The sequence below is a fragment of the Rhineura floridana genome, chromosome 1, assembly GCF_030035675.1.
Source record: "Rhineura floridana isolate rRhiFlo1 chromosome 1, rRhiFlo1.hap2, whole genome shotgun sequence".
NCBI lineage: Eukaryota > Metazoa > Chordata > Lepidosauria > Squamata > Rhineuridae > Rhineura > Rhineura floridana.
Window position 1 is genome coordinate 194465235 of NC_084480.1, and position 26016 is coordinate 194491250.

Genomic DNA, 26016 nt, shown 5'->3' on the forward strand with positions numbered 1-26016 from the left:
TGCTGTTTAAAAGAGATTTGCCAGATTGATCAGTTTTTGACATCTCACTGGGGAGCCATAACTTCTCTCTGCTACGCACTAATTAATAGCTTATCTCTGTTTTTGTTGCAAAAAGCTGTCCTGGATTTGCATTCTAAAGATATACACAGAAGAGGGATTTCTATTCCAGATTTTTATTTTGAAAAATATTATACTGTTTTGAGACTACTCTCTTTTTGGTCTATTTTATTTTGACGAATCTGTTTCTTGACGATTGCCATTAATTGTTTCGATCCTGGGAACTGCATTTTGTTTACTTAACTATTGGAGAGATAAGGCTGTCTGCTCTGTTTATACTGTGATGTCACCAAGTTTGGAGTATTAACCCAATTGTTGCTGAAATAAGAAGTGGTTTTCCTATATTTTTCTTTTAAAATGGCAATTAAGAAAGTGGCTGAAAATCTGGAAATAACTATGTTTCAGAAAATAATGGATGAGATTGAGATAATGAAAATTGAATTGAGTAAAATGAAGCAGGAGATTAAAGATATAAGGGTCCCTGTGAGAGAGGTGACCCTGGAAGGGGTCCCTGTGAGAGAGGAGACCCCGGAGATTGGAACAGGGGTCCCTGTGAGAGAGGTGACCCTGGAGACTGGAATAGGGGTCCCTGTGAGAGAGGAGATCCCGGAGATTGGAACCAACGTGGAACAGGAACAAGATTTGGAGTCTATGGACTTTAGAAATAAAATCTATTGTTTGGAACTCAATGTTATCTCTGAAGAAATGAATGAAGATTCTAGAGATAAAGTTATCAATGGCATGGATAATCTTCTGGACTGGAATGATGTGATGGAGCCCAATATAGAGAAAATCTATGGAATTAACTGCAGCCATGTGACAATGGAAAAACTTTTAAGAGATGACCCAGTGTATTTTGAAAAAAAGAACAGAGATATGATTTTACAGCAGTATTTCAGCAACCTATTCAGAATGGATGGCAAGAAAATATTTGGGATAGAGGTAATCCCCATCAGACTCTTACTATATGACTATGGCTTTGACAGCAAGATTATTATGGAATACTGATAATGGAAGATTGGATATTGAAATTACTGGACTTAACAAGACTACTGAAGATGGAAGATGGAAAATGGAACTAATAGAGATAATAGAACAATGGCTACTGAAATTATTGAACCTAACAGATTCTGATGTGATGGATTAATTGAAATGTTTATTTTGACTATGGTTATGACAATAAGATTATCATAATTAGTAATGAGATGGATTAATCGATATGCTTATCTGGAAAAAAAAATTGACAGATATATTTCTTAAAGAATTGAAACCTCTCTTTGACTTTTTGTGGAAAGAATAAAGTAATGTTTATGAGATTTGATGATTAAGTAAGATAACTACTGGAGGAAAGTGATTTTATAATATGACTTAAGAGACAGGATTGTTATATATTATAGACTTATAACTGATTTGATCTTTGACAAATGGGAAGTCAATATTTTACTCTTTATTTTTTATTTTTGTTTTTTTTTTCTTTTTTTCTTTTTGTTTAACTATTTTTGATTTTGTTTTTTGTCTTTGAATGTTTTATGATTTTGTCTTGTATGTTTTATGAAAATCTGAATAAAAATTATTGAAAAAAAAAAAACAAAGTATGTACTCTTCCACTAAACCACACCTAGGAAGCTTTCCCAAGCTAGTTCCCCTCATGGAGAAATAAGACAAGGCTTGAAAGTCTTTACCATCCCAACCCCCTCATATATATCCCCACTATTTTTGCTGTCTCACCTCAAAATTGTACAATATAACTGCAGGAATGGTGAAAAGTCCTTGCTACTGTGCCTTCAATAACAGTATCCCGGGCACAATGATCTCTGAGAATTTTAATTTCCCAGTGCTTCTGGGCCCATTATAAGGACCTAGGCTTGCTGGGAAACTACTTTTCCAATTGGGACTGACAGAGCTTTTTCTGTCAAATGAAGCTTACACCAGCAACCCTCCTCATTGTTTCAGCAGTTACGTAAAAGAGATTGCAGTAGATAGATCTGGTGCTGAGGACAAGGGTGAGGTAAATAAAAACTGATCTTGCATTTTGGAGAAGTTTGGGCTTGGCTGTAATTGGCCCTGAGCTAGTTAAGTTCACATTCTGAACTCCCCAAATCTGAACTTCCACTGTATCAATACTTGAAGCTTCGGGCCTGTGCTTGTATTTGACTTTTCATTTCCTGAATCTGAGGCTTAAGCCCCATCTGCATGATACATGTAAGAGTATTTAACACTTGAAACAGTCATGGCTTCCCCCAAAAGAATCCTGGGAATTGTCATTTGTTAAGGGTGCTGAAAGTTGTTAGGACACCACTATTCCCCTCACAGAGCTACAATTCCCAGAGTTCCCTGGGAAGAAGGATTGATTGTTAAACCATTCTGGAAAATATAGCTCTGTGAGGGGAATAGTGGTGTCCTAACAACTTTCAGCACCCTTAACATATGACAATTCCCAGGATTCTTTTGGGGGAAGCCATGACTGTTTCAAGTGTTAAATACTCTTTTACATGCATCATGCAGATGGAGCCTAACGTTTTCCCAAGTGGCACATACTGATTCGTCTATATATCTATAGCAGGCTTTCCCAACCTGGTGCCCTTCAACAGTCAGAGGGTGATGGGAAAGCTTCAGTCCTAAACATCTAGAGGATAACCAATTAGAGAAGGCTGATATATAGTATTTAAAAAGTTTCACGGTAATTGCCTCACCTAAGAGAAACTCTATAACTGCCATTCTGTGAGTGGATATTTAATAAAGAATTCACAGCTGGGAAGAAATGCTTAGCTACAATTCCCAGGATATTTTGCAGGGAAGCCATGGCAGTTAATTTGGTATAAAAGCATTGGAAGTTCATAATATAGGTGTAGCCAATATTATAAAGGGGTTCCATACAAGAAAAATCTATACCAGCTAACAATGGCTCTGTTGGCTCTACAGTGCTAACAAGTAGTAGTAACATCTATTTTCAGCAAAGAATAAAGCTGTGAAGGACGGCAAGAAGTCGCAATATTGTGTCTGAAGGTGCTAGTCTTGGATAGATATTCTTTTTTCAAACCATAGTGTAACTAATGTGGTTTTCTTTTACCTTCTCACAAACTCAGTTTTCTCTCTTGCTGAGAAATCAAAGGTAAAATGAAATGTGAAATACATCAGGGGTTAAAAAAAGGAAAATGGCTTCAAAATTGAAGCCTGTGAAACTGCTTTTTTCTTCTCAAACTTTCAAAATGTTGCTTGTTAGTGATATGCTCCATATCTACTCCTACTTAAAAGCTAGAGCTTCACCAAATATTCTGTTTTCTGGTAGAAACTAGCAATTTTGGTAGACGTCCCCTACTGCAAAAATAAAATTAGTTTGTGTGAATATTTAAACATTCCGTTCAGCACAGTAGTTTCCTGTCACGTCTATGTCATCAGGCCCACTGGCGGATGCTTCTTCCCCTTTACACATATTAAACAAATGCATGTAGATTGCTAGTTTATTATTGACATCTCACATTTCAATCAAAAATAAAATTGCTGACAAAAACTAAAACAAAAATACATTAAAACATCTGAAACAATTCAAACATTATAATGATTACAGTGGCAGCAGTTAACACATCAGATAAGCCAGCAAAACAGACAACTGAAATGAAATTATGTGATGACACCTCTGAGAGCAAGTGAGGGGCAATGTAACTGTATCAGCAAATATTTCCATAAGGAGTGCTGAACAGTTGCTAAAAAGATGGGGGGGGCAAGGTTAACATTGCTGACAATGTTCATGAAAATGGCGAGTAGCTTATTTCAGAAACCATAATGTCAATTCCATATTGGCATATTGGAACATTTGCACTTGGCTATTCCAGGCAGCTTTTGTTGGTGTTGCTTAAAAGGCCTATGACGCTATATTTCCATGAGCTTATTTGCTGCTTTGATTTGTAACTGACAGCCCTGTTTTTAAGAAGAGAGAGAGAGAAAGAAAAATCCTTACTTGAAGGACTGAAAGGTTCTGGGGATTGATAATGAGCTGTAGACAGCTAGATTCAAAACCTGCTTGTAGTTCAGCTGACTGGCTGAGTGTTGTTACTGTCTCATATATATGTGTTCTCTAACCTATGTAAAATGGATTAGTGCCCTCAGCCAAGTCCCAGCTGAAAGGTCTTTATCACAATGACTACTGGCATTAATTACATCTTATCACAGTGACAAGTGGCATTAATTGGTTTAAGCAGGGGGCGGTGTTTAAACAACCAGTGAGAAACACCTTGTCTTAAAAAATATTTAGTCATGGAAGCCTAATACAGACGAAACCACTTTCCTCCCAAACATTTTCTTCACAGCCCTTCCTTGTGACTGTTGATCACCAGGTGGTCAAATTAATTGCTGCATATTTATGGGATATGTTATGCTGGTGTGGGACATCCAATGTGGTTTTATCAGCTGAATATTGTTGTATATTTTCCGTATGGCATCTAATGATAATATGTTTCAATACTTGATTTTCATATTTGATAACTGTTCATATTGGATAGCATTTTGCAGCCTGCATACAGTGGTGTCTCACATTTGATAGCTGGCAAGGAATCATAGAATAGCAGAGTTGGAAGGGGCCTATAAGGCCATCGAGTCCGACTCCCTGATCAGTGCAGGAATCCAGCTGAAAGGATACCTGACAGGTGGCTGTCTAGCTGCCTCTTGAATGCCTTTGGTGTTGGAGAACCCAATATCTTCCTAGCCTTTAAGATTTTTGCAAAAGAGTCAGTGATCTGACCACTCCTGAAAAAGCCCACCCTGGACCCATTGGTTTGTGACAACTACCGACCGGTTGCAAATACCTCCTTTTTAGGAGAGGGTTGTGGTACAGCAGTTGCAAGTACTCTTGGATGAAACAGATTATCTTGACCCATCCCAGTCTGGGTTCAGGCCTGGTTATGGGACTGAATCGGCCTTGGTTGCCCTGATGGATGACCTTTATCGGGAGAAGGACAGGGGGAGTGTGACCCTGTTATTATTACTTGATCTCTCAGTGGCTTTTGATACCATTCACCATGGTATCCTTCTGGGCCGACTTGGTGAGATGGGTGTTGGTGGAACTGTTTTACAGTGGTTGCGATCCTATCTGCAAAGTCACTCTTAGAGAATAGCATTGGGTGACTGTCTTTTGGCCCCCTGGCAGTTGTGCTGTGGGGTGCCACAGGGTACCATCTTGTCTCCCATGCTGTTTATATGAAGCCTTTGGGAGCAGTCATCAGGAGCTTTGGGGCGAGGTGTCAGTAGTATGCTGACGATACCCAGTTCTATTTCTCCATAACATCTGAATCTGGAAAGGCTGTGCAAGCCCTGGACCGCTGGCTGGACTCAGTGGTGGGCTGGATGAGGGCCAATAAACTGAGTCTGAATCCTAGCAAGACGGATATGCTGTGGGTTGGTGGTTCCTAAGTTTGGATAATCCATCTTTCTCTCTAGAGGCCCAGGTGACCTCCGTGGCTAGGAGCGCCTTTTACCAACTTCAGCTGGTGAGACAGCTGCAGCTGTTTCTGGACCAGGATAGCCTGACCACTGTTGTCCACGCACTGGTAACCTCCAGTCTAGATTAGTGTAATGCACTTTATGTGGCGCTGCCCTTGAGGTTGGTCTGGAAGCTGCAGCTGGTGCAAAATGTGGTGGCGAGACTGCTCACTGGGGCAGGGTATCGCCAACATGTCACCCCACTGCTGAAAGAAGACCAGGATACCTGAAAGACCATCTTATCCCTTATATACCCAGTCGATCACTGTGCTCCGCAGGTGAGGGCCTCCTGCAGATACCATCTTATCAGTAGGTTCATTCTGCACAATATAGGAAACATACCTTTAGTGTGGTGGCACCTACCTTGTGGAATTCCCTCCCCTTAAATATTAGGCAGGCTCCATCTCTGCTATCTTTTCAGCAACTTTTGAAGACTTTCCTCTTTCAACAAGCCTTTTAAGTTGCAACCTATCCCAGTCTGTGTCTGTGTTAGAATTGCTTTTAATATGTTTTCTTTAATAATATGTTATTAACCCTGTTTATTTTTAAAGATGTTTTTAAAGCTTTTTAAAAATGTTTTTAATGTTGTTTGGTTTTAATGCATTTTGAGGTCTTTTTATGTTATTTTAAATTGTTTTTAGCGTTTCTGTTTGCTGCCCTGGGCTCCTGCTGGGAGGAAGGGCGGGATATAAATCAAATAACAAAATAAATAAATAAATAAATCTGCACATGTGGGACTTAAGTACACTCCTAGATTATTCTAGAGCTTGGAAAAGTTACTTTTTTGAACTACAACTCCCATCAGCCCCAGCCAGCATGGCCACTGAATTGGGCTGATGGGAGCTGTAGTTCAAAAAAGTAACTTTTCCAAGCTCTGGCTATTCTCAGAAAGTGCTGGGTGTCTGAGTCTCCTCAAGGAACATGGACTCATTCCTATGAATGCACAAATTTGTTGATTCCATTTTCTCTCACTTTCTCATATTTCCAGTCTCATGTTCAGTGCTTCACATTTCCACATCAGTCCGTGAGTGTCTTTTTAAAAAGCCATCCTGAAAATGGCGTTCCTCTTGAGGGGCAGGTTTGCCATCACCCTAATTAAGAGAAGGCTCGGGAAGGTTCGCGAAGTTGAGGCTAAGTCACGTGGGATCCTTTCTGCCAATCAGATCGGGGATTGAGCGGCATATTTAAGGCACTCCTTCCCCTCAGCGTTGCCTTTTTTGCCTTGCAGCACCCACCCTCCCTCCCTTGACAGTATGGGCTGTGCTGGTCGCCATTTGGGGCCGAGTAGGAATTTGTTTGGGGGGATACTGAGTTCAGTTTCCCTTTGGTTTTGCCTACTTCATACTGCTTGGGTTTGATTCAATTGGCTGGTCGGGTTAGGCGTGGTGTGTCTGCTTTGGCTGGCATGGAATTCGGGCAGATGAGGTATATTGGGGTTAAATTAAGGCGGCTAAGGCATTTTGGAAAAAGGGCACTCCGTAGGGAACCATCCGGACTTCATGTCTGGTGGGGACATGGGGAGTGTCCTTGTGGGGATGGCTTGCACACCATGGTGAACGCCTGTACGGTGGGGCCATGGTGTGGAGGTTGGAACCACACAACTGACTCCAGTAGCAAGGAGGGGGAATTTCACCCACACCCATGACTATGGAGTTACAGTATGAGGAGAATTATTTGCCTTCATAAGCGGAGGGAGAATCCCTCATAGTGAGGTTTAACCTCACCTGCCCGAAGTAAGTTAGATTTGCATAACTGGCTGAATTGCATTTGATTTAGTATGTTATATTTAATAAATATAACATTATTCCATTCATGTGTCACGAGTCTTCTTTGGTGTGGTAGCAATTCATCAGCGTTTGCGTATTTGGTTTTCCCTAATGTACACATTTTTACAAAGCAATTCCCCCTAATGTAAGACATTTTATACACTATTTTCACTAATACATGCATTTTTCTGCACACTTTACCGTATTATATGGCTTTTTGTACACATTGCTTGGCTGGACATCTGCCCTGGAAAATCTAGAAAAGTATGGATTTCGACATGTGCCTGTGTTTCTGTTTTTGCATTGTTTTGGAAAGTGGAAATTAGGTAGGTTCACCTTTGAATGCTAAATGAATTGAATTCCCCCTCCCCCTGGGCCCACTTGCAGATCTAGCTATACTGATCCACCCTCTTTTGGCTAGCATTGCCACTGAGTTCCACAACTCAATACTCTAAGCTGAATTTGGAATTGTTCTGGTTAAGTAAAGCATCTAAACAATTTTGAGGAAAGTCAAACGAGTTAGGATAAGACTAGAACAATTTGTCACGGGGCTTCGACACTGGAGATTTTCAATGTAATTATTAGTGCCTGAGAAGAAATGCATTATTTGTTTGTTGTTTACATCCAAAAATGACAGCCTCATATCAAGAGGGTGAAATCTCTTTTTTCAAGGCTTGGTTTGATAAGCCTGGAAGGCCATAACTCCTGTCATTATGACAAAGAACTCCATGGAGAGGAGTCATAAAACTGGGCAGCCATACTATTGCAGCCAAAAAGAAAGAGAAACAGGTTTGATAAGAAGTCCATTTACACTGACAGCCTGTCTGATCTTCTGAACAAAATTTAAGAAAATATATATACACACACACAACACACACACACAAACACAACACACACACACAATACACACACACACACACACACCACACTACCAGATCAGTACTTCCAGATCCTACTATTTCATCTTGGAGCACAAACTGTAACTTTACAAACTTATTGTCTGTCTTTGTGTGTGTGTAGTCTAGTAGGTGGTAGTAGACTAAATAGCCTTGAGCAGACTTCATCTGGAGAGAATGATGAATGTACATTTCAAAAGCAAATAGTGTCAAATAGTTTTGCACACTTGCCACTTGGCACAGCTTGACATTTATTTCAAGCCTAAGGAAGAACAATAAAACCAGATAAATACAAACCTTGAAAATAATACATAAAACCCAATTATCTTTCACAAAGAAGCTAAGGATTCTCTTTAATGTGTCATATTTCATCCATTCACACATCATCACATTCATGTTTCTTGTCCAAATAGTGGCTTTCCTTTTGCCAAATGCTTGGAAAAGCAGAAATCCAGCCCCCCAACTTCTCATATTTACTATTAAAGAATCTTCAGTATTAGCTCTGCTCTTCTTGGGGAGATGACTGAACTGCTTGGCAGACACTGGAATCACTTCTTAGTTGTCACTAAATTTTTCTAAAGTAAGGACTCTCCTGAGGCAACAATAGGGATCAAACAGCTGCAGTACACAACATAACCACAATACATAGTTGTATAAGAAGAAACAAACTTTCATTCCTCATGCATCTTGAGAAATACCTTTTGTAAATGGATGTAATCTCTGCAATTAAATAAGTCGGCTGGATGTGCTCATTCCCTCCAGCACTGATGACCAATAAGTTTAAGAGAAGACAGTAGACATGCTCAAGACCATTTCAAACTAATGACCGAAACAGGTTCCAGCTGAGACACACTGTTTAGAATTACATAAATGCTAAGAGAAGCTGAAGGCATTTTTATATGGATAGAGTAAGTAGATCTCAGATTAGAGTGGAACAAGTTTGCACGGTGACTACAGGCTTCAGCCTCATTTTAGCATTCATTTTGAAGATGTAAAACATGAATGGAGAGGGTTTATTTCTGTTGGGGGTTTGCATTCCCTCTGGAGCATCCTTTCCCCAACTTTGGGTCGTAGACGTTGCTGGACTACAGTTCTCCTCATTCCTGAGCATTGGCCATGCTGGCTGGGGTTGATGGGGAGTTGTAGTTCACCAACTTCTGGAGACCCAAAGGTTGGGAAAGGCTGCTCTGAAGTAAATCTGTGGGGGAGCACATGACAGGAGTGTAAGGGGCTGAAGCCAGGGGTGGGTGGGACTGGATGCAAAGTAAAAAGGTAAAGGTGTCCCCGCACTTGCAGTGCGAGTCATTTCCAACTCTTAGGGTGACGTCTTCCAACATTTACTAGGCAGACCATATATACGGGGTGGGATTGCCAGTTCTGTCCCCGGCCTTTATTTACCCCCCAGCATATGTCGGGTACTCATTTTACTGACCACGGATGGATAGAAGGCTGAGTGGACCTTGACACCTTTTACCGGAGATTTGACTTTCTCCTTTTGTTAGAATTGAACTCCGGCCGTGAGCAGAGCTTTGGCTGCGTTACTGCCACTTACCACTCTGCGTCACGGAGGATCAAAGTAGGTGTGGCCAAAGCCAAAATTGGGCAGGGCACCCATTTTTAACTCTTTCTGCCAGTCTTTTCTCTTTTCTGCTTCCACATTTCCGTCCCCAGCCCATTTTCCCCTCCTTGCTATTCACATGAAATTAGGCTGAGGAAACCTGTGGCCCACCAGATGTTGGTGAACTCCACCTTCCATCATTCCTGACTGTTGGTCTTACTGGATGGGAGTTTGAGTCCAACAAAAATTTGGAAGGACCCATCCCTTTTCTAATATGTGTCTTCTTGTCCCCCATGCTGGGAGGGGATTTGTTCTCAATATGCTAGTAATGCACAGCTCTATTTTTTCCATCTGAGTCAGGTGAGGCTGTGCCTTGATGCCTGATGGGTTGGATGAGGACTGAGACTGCATCCTGAAAAGATGGAGGATGTGTGAGTGGATGGTTTTCATGTATGGGAATTAAGTAGACAGCCTCTTCTAGATAGGGTTCTACTTCCCCTGAAGGAGCAGGCATGTAGTCTGGGGGTGCTCCTAGATCCAACATTGTAACTGGAATGCAAGCAGCCTCAGCAACACGGGGCACCTTTCATCAGCTAATATAAAATGTGACAGCTAGGTTGTAGACTAGTGCAGCCTACTAAGACCATATAACATCAATTCCAAAAGTACCACACTGGCTGCTAGCATGCTACTGAGCCAAATTCAAGGTGCTGATAATGATTTTTGAAGCTGTATATAACTTAGGGCATAGAAGCACTTCCTCCTATATTGACCTGTCTGTGCTGAGATGATTAGAGGAGGCCCCTTTGATTGTACCACGACCAGTTGAGATCTGTTATGCAGCTACATGGAATAGCTGCATACATGGAATGCCCTCCCTTCTGAGAATGGCTGGTGTTGACTGGTGTCTCCATTTCTATCACCAGCTGAAGACCTAATTTACCCAGGAATTTGCAGAATATTAATGGTTTATCAGAATTTGAAGCTGTTGCTAATGTACTGATGGTGTTCTGATATACTAACCATTTTTTATATAATTCTTGTTCAAATTGTATTTGTTTAACTATTTTTTGCCCTGGGGTTACTTTCTGATAAAGGGTGGACTAAAAATATTTTTAAATAAAATAAGCTCCCATCAGCTCCATTCAGATGACTAATGGTCAGAGATGATGGGATTTGCACTCCAGCAACATCTGGAGGATACTAGGCTGGCAACCCCTGATATACACACTTACCTGGAAGTGAGTCCCATTGAACTTGATGGTACTTGGTTCTAAGGAGACATATATACATATACATTTATTTATTTAGTTATTTAATTAATTAAATTTAGTTAGTTATTTGTATCTTGCCCTTCCTCCCAGTAGGAGCCCAGGGTGGCAAGTAGGAGCTTGTGCTGGATTGTGATATTAGGCTGCAATTCATTGACATTTTTCAGTGTATGACTGATGGATGGCACTGGATATCATACAACCATAGAATGGGAGTGTTGGAAGGGGCCTATAAGGCCAACAAGTCCAACCGCCTGCTCAATGCAGGAATCTAACTTAAAGCATACCGGGTAGGTGGCTGTCCAGCTGACTCTTGAATGCCTCCAGTGCTGAAGAGCCCACCACCACCATAGGTAATAGGTTCCATTACCATATTGCTTTAACAGTTAGAAAGTATTTTCTGACAGTCGATATCTGAGCCCATTATTTCATCTCCTGCACTCTGGGATGATTGAGAAGAGATCCTGGCCTTCCTCTGTGTGACAACCTTTCAAATATTTGAAGAGTGATATCATATTTCCCTTCAGTCTTCTCTTCTCAAAGATAAACATGCCCACTTCTTTCAGTCTCTCCTCATAGGGCTTGGCTTCCAGTCCCCTGATCATCCTTGTTGCCCTCCTCTGAACCTGTTCCTGTTTGTCTTCATCCTTCTTAAAGTGCAATGTCTAGAAGTGGATGCAGTACTCAAGATGAAGCCTAACCAGTGCTGAATAGAGGGGAATTAGTACTTCATGCGATTTGGAAACTATACTTCTGTTAATGCAACCTAAAATAGCATTGGCCTTTTTCAGCGTGTGATTAACAACAATCCCAAGATCCTTCTGACATGTAGTATTGCTGGGCCAAGTATTCCCCATCTTATAACTGTGCATTTGGTTTAGTTTTCTTGGTGTAGAACATTGAACTTATCCCTGTTAAATTTCATTATGTTGCTTTCAGCCCAATGCTCCAGCCTATCAAGGTCCTTTTGAATTTTGTTTCTGTCTTCCAGGCTATTAATTATCCCTCCCAATTTTGTATCATCTGCAAATTTGGTTAGCATTCCCTGCATCTCCTAATCAAAGTCATTAATAAAAATGTTGAAGAGCTCTGGATCCAGGACTGAGCCCTGCAGTATCCCATTCGTTGTTTTTCCCGAATTTGAGATAGGTAGTAGGGTTGCCAGGTCCATGGCCTGAGATTGATCCTGTATCTTTAGGAGAAGAGAAGGTCAGCCAAGTGCAAGTGTTCTTGCAACTCTGTAATGGGAAAAACCACAAGGTGGAATTCTCCCTTCCCCCTCCACAACTTTTAAAGATACAGAAGACCTCTTGGAGGTATTGTATTTTAACTGCTCACATGTACGTCGCCTAGAGTGGCCACTGGCCAGATAGGCGACACATAAATTAAATTTATTATTATTATTTATTATTCTCTGCCACCCATGGATGTGTCCCTTAATTCTTGAAGCTGCTAACAACACATAAAGCAACCAGGCTAATTTTCCTTACTAAATAGTGAAAGAACACATTTTGAAAGCCCTTATAGATAAATTATAGTATCTGTTTTCAAGTCCCAATGGCCCAGCAAAAGAGGAATGTGACTGGTATTTTTCAGACATAATATGTGTTAAGACTTGTCAAGCTTTTAAATTTCATTTTGTCCTGCAAGTACTTCAGAGGTTAAAAAAAATTCTGCAAGATAAGACAGTAATATCATTTTACTGTGTTAAAGACACCTATTAGTCATGTCCTGAGCAAATAGGGATTTATGACTCAGACATAATTCTTCCAAATATGCCGGCTGTTCATAAAAGGCAGAGATATATGACTCAAAAATAACATTGAGACAGGAATAATTTTACACTTCACTTTGCAACATTGACTTTCCTCCAAAATGTATGGCAAAATCTCCATTCTTTATGAATAGGTTTCTGTCAAGACTGCAGATTTACAACTCACACTTCTAAATCAAGTGAATCTCTTGAATAAGAGAGAGATCAGCACAGATATGGGTGAATGGCATATTAGTACATGATTGTTATTTCAAGTAGCTGTGTGCGCCTCATAATTTGAAAAAGGTGACATGGCTCTTGCATATAGGCTCACTTTGTTGCCATGTGCAAGTGTCAGGTATGCTGGAATTTGAATTGTGAACTTCATGACCTGAACATGGAGTCTACCTTAGAGAGTTACTTGTGATTCTATGTGTGCTCAAGGCTCAGGGACCTCTTAAAGGATGAAAAGAACAACTGTCCCTGTGATTGGCAGACAGTATAAAGCCTCTAGATTGGTGCTGTTCCAAAATTTGCATTCAAATTTATCAAAAGATTTTTTCCTCCTCTTTCTTTAGAAATGTGGTGGGTGCAGGGTTTTCAGCTTATCGTACTGTTGTGAGGTGGCAAAGGATGGTATGTGTGTGTTTTCCTTTCCAGTAAGCATTTTTCCAACACTCTGCAGCCTTCTTGGCTACTTCTGCTTCCTAATCTGAAAAAGTCCCACAGGTGGAATTGCCTCATGCCATCTTTCCCCTGGACTTGAACTGAAGCATAGATACCTCAGAAAGCTACAGGATGCAGACAGACCACTCACAAACATTCCTTGGCTACCCCAAAAGTAGGGGAAGCACAACAAAAGCCCTACACCAACCCTATGGGAACTTCACTGCATTGTTCTCCCTCTTTTAATCATTTCTGAACACAATTTATTTTCTCATTAATTAACATATTAACATATTATTTATTTATCAATTACATTTGTTGGTTGCTTTATACAAAATAGTCTTGAAGCAACTTAGGAAGATACAAACTCATGGGCAAAAAACTCTTGCGGTTAAAGAATGTACCTATAGCCCACACATATTTCTATCAAATGTTAAAAAGCAGGGAAATTGGCCAGCTATAGTGAATGAACCAGGGGAGCAGGAGACCTGACCTCCTCTCTGAGATATTGGACTGCCCTACAAATTGGTCAAAATGGAAACGCAATTTGGGTTGGTCTTTCACAGTCCAATCCACTTCCTGCGTAGCTTGGAAGAATTTGGTAACAAGTGCCTCTAAGCATATGGTGAGTGGTGGCAACATCTGCAATCAGCCCAAATAACAGAAACAAGACATGTGCTATGCTGATCTTGTTTTAGCAGGGAGGAAGCAACAATATTAAGACAGTTGACATAGTTCAGTCACTTTAAATATGTTTGATTTACTTTGCAATTTTACTGAAGTTTCCTATAGTAAATTATTTTCTTTTGTTTCTGTTTCTGTGAATATGTGAAGTACAGCAACACTTTGCATAATTTACACTAAAAAACTCCAAAAATAATTGTGGAATAATGGCACTGACTATTCACCCTATTCCCCTCACAGAGCTAAAATCACCAGAAGATGGGCTGACAGTTAAATAACTCTGGCCACTGGAACTCTGACAGGGAGCTAGGAGTCTCGTAACAACTCTCAACACCTTTCACAAACTATACTTCCCAGGATTCTTTGGGGGAAGCCAAATGGAAGAAATGGCTGGTGTGAGTGTGGCAACTGTTAGTCTGGCTTTTAGAACACTGACAGTTGGTTCTTACTGAGCATGCCTGCACTATCATAGACTCCAATGTTAAATTTCTTAAGTTAATTAAAAATCAGCCATGTTTTGTTGTAACTTTTAAACTGCAGAAAATGAAGGTCGGAATATGGGGCAAGGTCAGTAGTAGGATTACAGGTACTCTGTGAACATGGCTAATGTTTAATTAATTTCAACAAATTATGAGACAACTGACAGAAAAAAGTCCACCAGGGGTCTGGATTCCCCCCCTCTTGTTTTACACTTTGAGCTCTAGATCCTCTTTGAGTATTTTGTGTATCACCATGAAAACTTAGAGGGTTGTTAACCAAGTGTTTCTGAGTTCAGGACTACAAGTTTTGTAAGATTTTGGTTTGAAATGAGCTTATGGGAAGCAGAGGAATAGCATGGGGGTATTTTCAATTTAACACGGCAGAAAGTGAAAAATCCATGCTAGCTACAGTAAACTATCACTCTTGTGGCTGTGTAATACAAATATATAAAATCAGTTAGTTGCAGCTGGTGCAAAATGTGGCTGTGAGACTGGGGCAGGGTATTGCCAACATGTCACCCCGCTGCTGAAAGAATTGCACTGGCTGCCCACTTGCTACCGGGCCAAGTTCAAGGTTCTAGTTCTGGTGTACAAAGCCCTATACAGCTTGGGACCAGGATACCTGAAAGACCGTCTTACCCCTTATATACCCAGTCGATCACTGCTCTCTGCAGGTGAGGGCCTCCTGCAGATACCATCTTATCAGGAGGTCTGTTCTGCACAACATAGGAAATGGACCTTTAGTGTGGTGGCACCTACCCTGCGGAATTCCCTCCCCTTAAATATTAGGCAGGCACCGCGCCTATTGAACACTTTCCTCTTTCAACAAGCCTTTTAAGTTAAGACCTATCCCAGTCTGCGTTGGAATTGCTTTTAATATGTTTTTTTTAAAAAAAACTTTTTTTTCTTCTAAACAATGTTTTTAACCCTTTCTATTTAAGATGATTTTATAGCTTTTTAAAGAATGTTTTTTAAAGTTTTTTTTTGTTTTAATGTATTTTAAGCTCTGTTTTTATGGTGTTTTAAAGTGTTTTTACTGCTTTTGTTTGCCGCCCTGGGCTCCTGCTGGGAGGAAGGGCCGGATATAAATTAATTAATTAATTAGTTAAAAGCCAAACATTTAACAAATAATGTACAATACAAGATTCCTAAAATGCTCATTCAACAACACAATGATAAAGACAAGTCTTAATCCATTCCACTAAACGATGAGTACCGCAATAAGAGGCTACCCTAGCTACCAAAGGCCTGGATAAATAACATTCTTAGTCTGGCACCTAAACACTGATAATGATGGCACCAGCCACGTTTCCCTGGGGAGAGCATTCTTTAAATGGGGGACCAACTCCAGCTGCAAGAATAATACAAAATGAAGCCTCTTATATTGACTGGAACCAATTGCCTATCCAGTCAGGTACTATGTAGTTTGTTCCAACTGGTGTAAACATGTTCATTATGGATGCTTGTCGTTGTGTCCCTTGAATGTGAGAATTACTGCTTGAAACAATCTACTTTCTTATATATTCTCTGTATATTCAAAGATTTTTTTAAAGATTACATTACATATGGATGGTTGTAGGCAGCAGCAGCACTATAATCTATGGTGAGTGACTGAGAGCTAGCTGCCTACCTTTGCAATTACCCATAATGCCCCACTGTTGGACACCAGGGGCAATTAAAAATGGTGGCTTCCCAGATGCTTGTTGCTGCTTTTCTGTAAAACAAGGGGAAAGTTTGGGGAGGGCCCAGAACAAATGTTGGCATTGATGGATCCAGTTGGGTCCCTCTGATCTGCCTGAGGGTGCCAAGGATTAATGATGGGCCTGTGTGGGCGACTGCGCTCTAACTGAAAAAACTCAAATCAGGAACAGGGGGAAAAAAGAAGGTACCAAATACCATAAAAAGAAAAGGGGTGCAGAAGCCTCCAGATGCACAGAAATATATTGATTGAGACCAACACATTTAGAATATCTTCTTTTGCAACAGAGTTGGAGGCACAAAACTAAAGTTGTTAATTCCTAGGAGTGCTCCTGAGGAAAACATTCAAAATGTGTTGGACTCAGTAAACATATTTCTGTGTATCTGGAAGCCCCCCCCCCCCCGTCTCCTGGTTTTCTTTGTGACTGCCTCGTTCTCCCAAAGCAGTTTGGGAAGAAGGGAATTCAGATAGAACTGTTTATGTTTCCTTGTATGTGGCTTTAGTAGGGGAATCAGAGAGGGATCCTGTGTTATTCCTTTCTGATGCCAGCACGGGATTATTACCCCAATCCATAGATTCTTGCACATGTCATTAGGCTGTATTCCCATGACTGCGTGCAAGGCTGTTTTTGCACATTCTACTGTAGAACAGACTGTTATTGCTGCAGGTTGGAGGGTTCAGAAGGGAAGTATAAGTTTGGAAGGGGGGAGATTTTTTTAAAAAAAATTGGGGAAGCTTTATGGATCTAACATCACCTTGAGAAGCAGTTCCAAAATGCAAACTAACCAAAATGTTGACAATATATTCTGTAAGCTTTTGAGTTCTTCAGAACTCTTCTGGCTAGATTGAAAGCAAAAGATGGAGGGGGATGCTGGCTGATCATGGAATCTGCATTTAGTTACTGTCTTAAAATGAGTGGTGGAAGGAACATATAGTTCTGGGTTGTATTCAATGTAGTGCTAAGGTGAACCTTCTGTCAGTGCAAGGATTTCTCCTTGTACAAGGGAACATTTTGCCCCTCTCCTCCACCAGCACCCCATAAATCTGTTCTGAGGGTTCCCCTATGGAGCACGTGTGAGGATGGTACAAGGCATGCAAGCAGGGAGGAGAGGGGGGAAATCATGGTGTGCTAGTGTTATTCCATCCAGCTTTTCCTACCCCCTATTTTGCTCCAGCTCATCCTTTTCTGTTTGTGCTGAAAGACAAGCACAGCCCCAGAATAAGGCTACATTTGTTCGTCTTCTTCTTGGCATGCATGATTTCCATTACTTGCCACTTTCTGCAATTGTTGAGGGCTGCAGAAAATATGTCAGTCATATATCCCAGTTCTTTATTTTCCAATAGAAAAAAAAATGGCCTATTATATAATTGTTGCTTGAACTGCAGTCTTTTATGCTTTTGTTCATTTTGGAAAAAGCTGGCATCTACTCCATTTCCAGCTGAATGAAGTACTTCACATATTTGCAGTTATGCAGCAACTTTTTCTGGCAATGTGTTACTTAGGCCATGATTTTGGATTACCTTGATACTCTGACCATTAGGATGGATTGCTTTCATGGACAATTCTTCTGTGTGGGTTTTGGTCTAACTCTAAACATATGCCTGTCTGTTGACTACAGATACTCAGGCTTAGCATTCTGGCATTTGTATTGGCTGCTCCTGGTTTCCATGGCTATGCAAAACGTCTTACGTTCTGTTTTACAAAGTCTGCTGCCTGAGAAAGCTCCCTCCTTTACCCATGCCATATTTCCAGAGTTGATAAATGGGGAATTCAGACAAGTGTTCCCTCTCTGCTTTGCGGTTGTTAACAGATTGTAACAATCTGTGTATGGCATGTGGTCTTTAGATGGGTTTGTTGTCATGGGCTACCTTGGAACATAGGGAGCTGCCTTTTACCAAGTCAGATCAATGGTCCATCTAGCTTACTACTGCCTACTCCAGCTTTTCCCATCCTAGTGCCCTCCAAATGTTTTGGACCACAACTCCCATTAGCCCCGATCAGCACAGTTGTGCTGGCTGGAACTGCTGGGAATTGTAGTCCAAAACATCTGAAGAGCATCAAGATGGGGAAGGATGGACTACACATTAGCTCTCCAGGGTTTCAGACATAATGTCTTTCCCAGCCCTAACAGGAGACACCAGTGATTGAACCTGGGATCTTCTACATCCAGCACAGATGCTCTACCACTGAGCCCTTCCTGACATTTGGCATGTACCTCTTCAGAGTACACATGGGGGGATGACCTTGGGCCAGTCACTGCCTCTCAGCCTCAGAGGAAGGCAATGGTAACCCCCCTCTGAATACTGCTTACCATAAAAACCCTAATCATAGGGTTGCCATAAGTCAGAATCTACTCGAAGGCAGTCCATTTCCATTTTTTCATATATATAGATATATTCACTAATAGGCAAAAAACCTTGCGGTTTAAGAATGTACCTATAGCCCACACATATTTCTATCAAACTTTAAAAAGCAGGGAAATTGGGCAGCTATAGTGAATGCACCAGGGGAGCAGGAGACCTGACCTCCTCTCTGAGATATTGTACTGCCCTACAAATTGGTCAAAATGCAAACACCATTTGGGTTGGTCTTTCACAGTCCAATCCACTTCCTGTGTAGCTTGGAAGAATTTGGTAACATGTGCCTCTGAGCAAATGGTGAGTGGTGGCAACACCTGCAATCAGCCCAAATAACAGAAACAAGACATGTGTTTGGTGGAGAGATGCCTGCCAGTCATTTTGAAGAAGGGTATGTATCAAAAAATACTTTTTAGCCTTTTCTGAATTGCTGAACAGAGGCTCTGTCACGCAACAGGGTGAGTGAGGCTGCATTCCAATGCAACTTTACTTAGGAGTAACCACCATTTAACAAGGCTGAAAAATGCAAATGCTAGTATCACTGCCTTTTCTACAGAGAGGTTTGCTTTTATATCTTGTATCTGTTCACGGGAGGGAGTGTTTAGTGGAATCAAACCCTTTTATTCCATCCTCAATGATGACAGGCAGACCCTCCCTTTGCATTCACCACTTAAGACACATATCCTGAGAAACTCAACTGAGATGAAAGCTGCTTCTCCTTGCTGAAGCAACCAGAAAGTGTATGGGTAAGGGCTGGAGCAGCTGCATGTGTTGATCAAGTGGGCATGTGCAGTTTTCTAACCTGCTAGATTCTGCAGATGCAGCACGCAAGCAGACTAAAATTCTTCATTTTTCCAGGACAACTGTGGTGTCTCTCATCGGCTAAGAACAATGGAAGGCGGGGATGGGCCCTAGTGCTGCCATTAAGCATGATACATTAAGCATCAATCACAGTTGTGTAGAGCATACAATGAAAAAAAACATTTTTCTGATTGAAAATTAAGACAGAAATCTTAGCTAAAATATGAAGCCCGGGTAGGGAACATTTAATCTAGCCCATTTGCTTTCAGCAAGAAGGGTTTAAGTGCCCCCAGGCCAGTCACCAGAAGGCCATTGTAGGAAGAAAGGAGCCTAGTGTTGTGGAGATGTTAGATGGGAACACTCAGGAGTAAAGATGGATGTCCCCAAAGGCAGCAATTCTAAACCCACTTACTAATGGACTAAGCACCACAGAACTCAACAAGACTTACTTCTGAGTAGATATAGTATGGATTGTGATGTTGGTAAACCTTGACTATGGATCCTCTGCAAAGACATCCATATCCAAACAGGGTTGGCAACCCCCTGCCTGCAGTGCCCTGCCCGTATCTTTTAACATGGCTGCTCCAAAATTCTTAACAGATTTGACCCTTCAGAAAGAGGTCTGAGAAATGAGTAAGAGTAAGAAGATTCTCTACCCTTTCTGTCTACCCTGTGAACTGCTATAAACTCACTTTGACAGCCAACCCAGTTCCAGTGAGCAATAATGGACAGAGAGAAAACACACATGGTTTGGTCTACTTTCATAAGCAGCAGCTTGGGAACAACAGTTGCAGCCACACTTCCAAATATATGAATTATCTTTTACCACTATTGGGCAAACTGTCATGCAACCAACAAGGTGCATCACCAGTGAGTTTAAGGGGGTTGTCCTGAGCACATGGAACCACTGCTATTGCTTCTATGGCTGTAACAGAGTGAGGTTAAAGATAAGTGAAATGCAAATAGAAAAAACAACAACACAAAAGCCAGTAACACTTTCCTAAATGCAATACCATACCAACCACAACAAGATTCTTATGAATAAGGCAGAAAACTCTGCATCCCACAACCAGTCAGGATTCATAACCAAAAACCAAAACTAAAAAAATCCTAGCAGCCAGTCAGCCAAGGTCACAGAAATCCCCATGCAGCACAACCTGACCTGGGGACTTCAGTTAACGCAGAATGCTGCAGCACGATTGCTGACATGAGTGAGATCCTATCAGCACATTACACCTCTGCTCTGAAATCGGCATTGGTTGCTGATTTGCTACCAGGCCAAGTTCAAGCTGTGCTTTCCATGTTATGGGTGCCGTGCCACATAGTACTTGTTCTGCCCTTGTAAGAAATCAGTCCTGTAAAGTGGCAGCACCTATGCTTTGGAACTCCTTGCCTACTGACATTAGGCAGACGCCTCTTTTCAGCACCTGCTAAAATCAGTTTTCTTGAGGCAAGCCTCTCCAGGGATGTAGAAGCTATTGTGTTTTTAAATCTGTTTTTAACTCATTGTTGGTTTTATTATTTTGAACTTTTTAAAATATCTGTCCTTAACACTTTTGCCAATAACTTTATTGTTTTACATCTTTCTGTAAACACCTTTGAGATTTTTTACACTAAAGCGGTATATAAATGTTGTAAATAAAAATACATCAATAAATGTTGGAGTCACTGTGGCCCTTGAGTCTCTTCTCACTTTTTGGAACCAAGGAATCTGCCTTATACTGACTCAGGCCATTTTGTACCATCTAACTCAGTACTCATGACATGGACTAGCATTGGTTCTCCAGGATTCCAGGCAATAGTCTTTTCCAGGAATTGAATTTTGGACCTTGTATGCAAAGCATACGCCCTAACGATGAGCTACAACCCTCCCCCTGTTTAAAAAAGCATCTTTGAAAAATTTTCTTTGTAATTCACTCTTGAATGCACATCATACCTACAACATTTATTTATAGCACAGTCGACACCCATTTGAAGCACATGAATCCCTCCACAGAATCATGGGAATTTTCATTTGTTAAGGGTGGTGAGAACTATAACTGTGAGGGGGAAACTACACTTCCCAGGATTCTTTAGGCAAAGTCATGGGCTTTAAATGTGAGTTGGATGTGCTTTAAATGTGTTGATCTACTTAATCAACTTTGCCTCCATGTAAATTGTTTTAATTAATTTTTCAAAATGGAAATGAGCTATAAAGTATACTGGGTGACCATGTGCTATTCACCATCTCTCAGCCTATCCTCCCATCAAGATGTAAACAACAGAGTACCATGACCACCCCAAGGAAGAAGGGCACACTTGAAATGTAGAGAAAAAACCATCTACAACCATAGTGTGAAATCAAATACTTACTGGGACGCAGTATGAAGAAATATTTATATAAACACGACTATCAAATATATTTATTAATTACACAATCTGTAAATATATTTATAGCTCAATCCAATGTTTGTTTACTCAGAAGCAAGTCCCAATGTATTCAATGGGGCTTACTAAACTGGGAAGTGTGCAGAGAACTACAGCCTCAAGTGATAAGGAACTTGTTCTTTCAACAAGCCTTTTAAGCTGGGACCTTATCCCATTCTGAGTCTGTGTTGGAATTGCTTTTTTAAGCCTTTTCTTTTTTTAAAAAAATATTTTTTAAAGCTTTTAAAAATGTTTTCAAAGATGTTTTAATAGATTTTAAAGTCTGTTTTTTATGATGTTTTAAAGTGCTTTTAGTACTTTTGTTTCCCGTCCTGGGCTCCTACTGGGAGGAAGGGCAGGATATAAATCAAATAATAAATAAACTTCATTCACCCAACCCAAAATTCAGAATCATGCCTCTTTAGGCTGTTTTCCAACTGTTTATTCTTGCTTTTTGGTTACTGGATTTTAAGGGGATTTATTTCTTGTTGTGAGTTGTCTTGGTTTCCAATCACCAACCCAATCACAGAGTTGTTAGAAAGACTCCATACACACACTGCAGATGTATAAATACATACAACCCATATAATACTTTATTGTCAAACCACTTGGTCATTGCAAAAAATCAGTATTAATTTTAAACAAATCAGTATTAGTTTCCTACATAATAAAAAACTGTAATACCTAAGAAAGCCCTGCCTAATTGCTTTAAAACAGGACTGGAGAAGAACAGAAAGAAAGTCCCTCCCCCATTTTTAACTCTTTCCCACTCACCTCCCATCTGCTGCTGCTTTCTCCCTTCATTTTCAGCCATTTTCTCTCTCTCTCTCTCTTGCTTAATCACACAGAGCAAGCTCAGCAGAAGGCCAGTGTGAGTCACATGTCTGTTGCCCACCAATCACAGGAGCAGACTTCCCCTGCTTCCTCCAAGTAACTGGAAGGGGAAGGGGAAGGGGAGGGGGAGGAAGAGTAAAATGAAAGAAGTCTTTCTTCTGCGCATGCGGTACGTTATAACCCACTATAAGGCATTTTTTAATCACTTAATTAAAAATAAAACATGCCATTTTTTAAATTTAAACCTACTTCAGATGAAGTACAGTGTTTGGGGCAAGCTCGGGCAATTGATTAGGGATACCTTAGAGTAATCTCTGAGTTGTAATCAAGGACAACAGATTATGTCAATTTCAAGGAAAAAAAGTCCAAACAGCTTCTAGTTTTTTTTCCTCCCATTTTTCACTTTAACCTGTGGATTCTCCAGGGGGGGGGTTGTGTATCACAAAGTAGACTTCCAGAGTTGTAGAGCAAGTGATTCTGAATCCAACAGTATAAGCCTTGTAAGTTATTGTTTTGAATTGGGACTATACAAAGCCCCAGAAAGGGGTGTGGGAGGGTATTTTCATTTAACATGGTAGAACGCGAAAAATCCCTACTGACTATAGTATACAGCCACTCTCGTGGCTGTATAATGTAGAGAGAGAAATCTAAATGCTCCCCTATATGAAAAGCTTGCTGAGTGTAATGAGAGATGCTGTAATTCTGAGTCTTTTGTGATCAGATGCAGATATAAATGAATTTTCACAGTATCTTCACAAATACACATTTATCTGAAACATTTAATATTAGCCTTCAAATCCACTTGCACCCAATAATTTAAACCACAATTGTAATTTTAAAATGCTCCTCTATTCTACCTTGTACACTAAATTCAGTAAAGCTTTTGCATTGGCTTCTGTGTTGAGGTCAGTTGCTTGACCAACAGCTTTATTGCTGAAAATCAAATACCCAAAGTCAAGCATGAAATAGTTTGTGGAAACTGATAGTCACATTTTGCTGTGGTAATCCCTTTTCAAATATTACAGCTTCATATCTGAACAATTCCAGCACTGGACCAATTAGATTTTTAAACTGAAATATTAAATTAATCAAGTTCCATAAGACAGTTTAAATTCTTCACCAAACAGATGAAAAGGCTAGTGGATGACTGTTAGTCATCTGCTGCTTTAATACAATTTGTACTTGGGGTAATGCAGGGTTATTATTTCCTAAAACCTTATCCTTCTACCCTTCCTCCTGCATCCATTTTCCAGCTAACTTCCAGATTTCTACCAAGAGCTGTGAGGAGAGGCAATGCTAAAAGCCTTTTCATAATACTAGCAGCCAACCTACTTCAACAATGCAGAGTAGGGATGAAGTCTTCAATACAAGCACAGAAATTAGGGCTCCCCTCCAATCTACCCCATGGCTCCAATCTAGCACATAGCCCTTCCAATCTACCCCATGGCTCCAATCGGAGGGGGGCATCAGGCTAACCCATCCTGGATTGACCCAGGGACCACCTGCCCCAATTCAGAGTCAGACCCAAATAAGTTTGGGGATGGGGCTAATATTTAATTAGGGCAACCCCTTCAATTAAATGTAAGGCTAGGATGGGGGAAGGGGGAGAAGACATTGCTTGTGCTCACCCCAACCTAAAGTGGGAGTGAATTCTGTGAGACGCTGTTTTGAAAGTAGCTTTCCTGCCACTTGAAAAGGAGTACCAGCACCCCTCAGGATCTATGTCTGTGCTCAATAGCTGTTGAGTGCAGGCATTGATCTGTGGGGCGGGGCTGTGGCAGGAAAAAGAGCCACAGCATTGGCCCTACCTTCTACCGGAAAGATGCAGCAGGTAGGTCTCAGCCTTTTCATGAGTTTTCCCACCTGATGCCTGCCTCTCCTTCCTTCCTGATGCCTCCATTGATAACCTTATCCTCCATGAATTTGTCCAATTCCCCTTGTAAAGCCATCCTAGTTGGTTCCCATTGCTACATCCTGTGGGAGTGAATTCCTTCCTTGAACTATGTGCTGTATGAAGAAGTGCTTCCTTATGTATGTCCTGAATGTTCAGCTTCATTGAATGGCCCCGGGTTTTAATATTATGAGAGAGGGAGAAAAAACTACCTATTCACTTTCTCCACACTATAATTAAGTAACCTTCCTCATAGGTTAAACCCCTTGACTATTTTTATAGTCCTTTTCTGGAACTTTTTCAGCTCTGCAATATCCTCTTTGAGGCAAGATAACCAGAACAGAACACAGTATTCCAAGTGCAGTTGCATAATGGCATTATGATATTGGCAATTTATGAAATGAAATGAAATCCTTTATTTGCATTAGCTACAAGCCATTGCAATTAAAATGTATTCAGTAAAAACAATAGAGAGCAAATATACAACAATCAGATTTCCTGCTAAGATTCTACCATTTCTATAGGATACCAATCAGTAGAATTAGTGTATCCACGGTCCCACATAAGAGAGATGGATAAGTAAAGATAGAAATAAAAAAGAATTATATCAGGATAAAACTCAAGGAACCATTGTAGATCTTATTCTGATGGCACCTGCTAAACTTTTTGCAGACATTTCTGTCACCCTCCATTCTTGATCTGCAAGAAGAAAAACTACATAAAAATTGGTTGGATGCCCTGGAAAAGATGACAACAATGGGATAATTATCTTATTGGCAAATTAATTTTCATTCCCATTCCTAATTATTCCTAAAATGGAGTTCACTGTTTTCACAGCTGCCATGCACTGGGTCAACATATTCATTGAGCTATCCTCTTCCATTAGCATATATGTGAAATTAACCCCCCCACGTGCATCACTTCCCACTTTCTTACACAGAATTGGATTTGACATTTTACTACAATCTGTTTTTGTTTTAACCACCCTGAACAATTTGGTATCATCAGAAAACATGGTTACCTCACTGCACACCCCTGATTCTTGTTCATTTATGAACAAGTTAAAAAACACAAGTCCCAATACCAGTCCTTGGGGGACACTCACTTTCTACATCTTTCCATGGAGAAAACTGTCCATTTATTCCTCCTCCATGCATCCTGTTTCTTAAGCATTTACTGATCCATAAGATGACCTCTCCTCTTACTCCATGACTGTTAAGCTTACTCGGGAGTCTTTGGTGGGGTATTCTGTGTTCTTAGATTTTCAAAAAGCTTCTGACAATGTCAACTGAATCACCTCTTATCTATACATGCTTATTGACATTCTCAAAGAATTCAAAAAAGTTAAGTGGGACAGGACTTACCAGTACAGAAATCATGTTGGTTCTGCTTCAGCAAGATTTGTTCTATATGTTTTGTAAT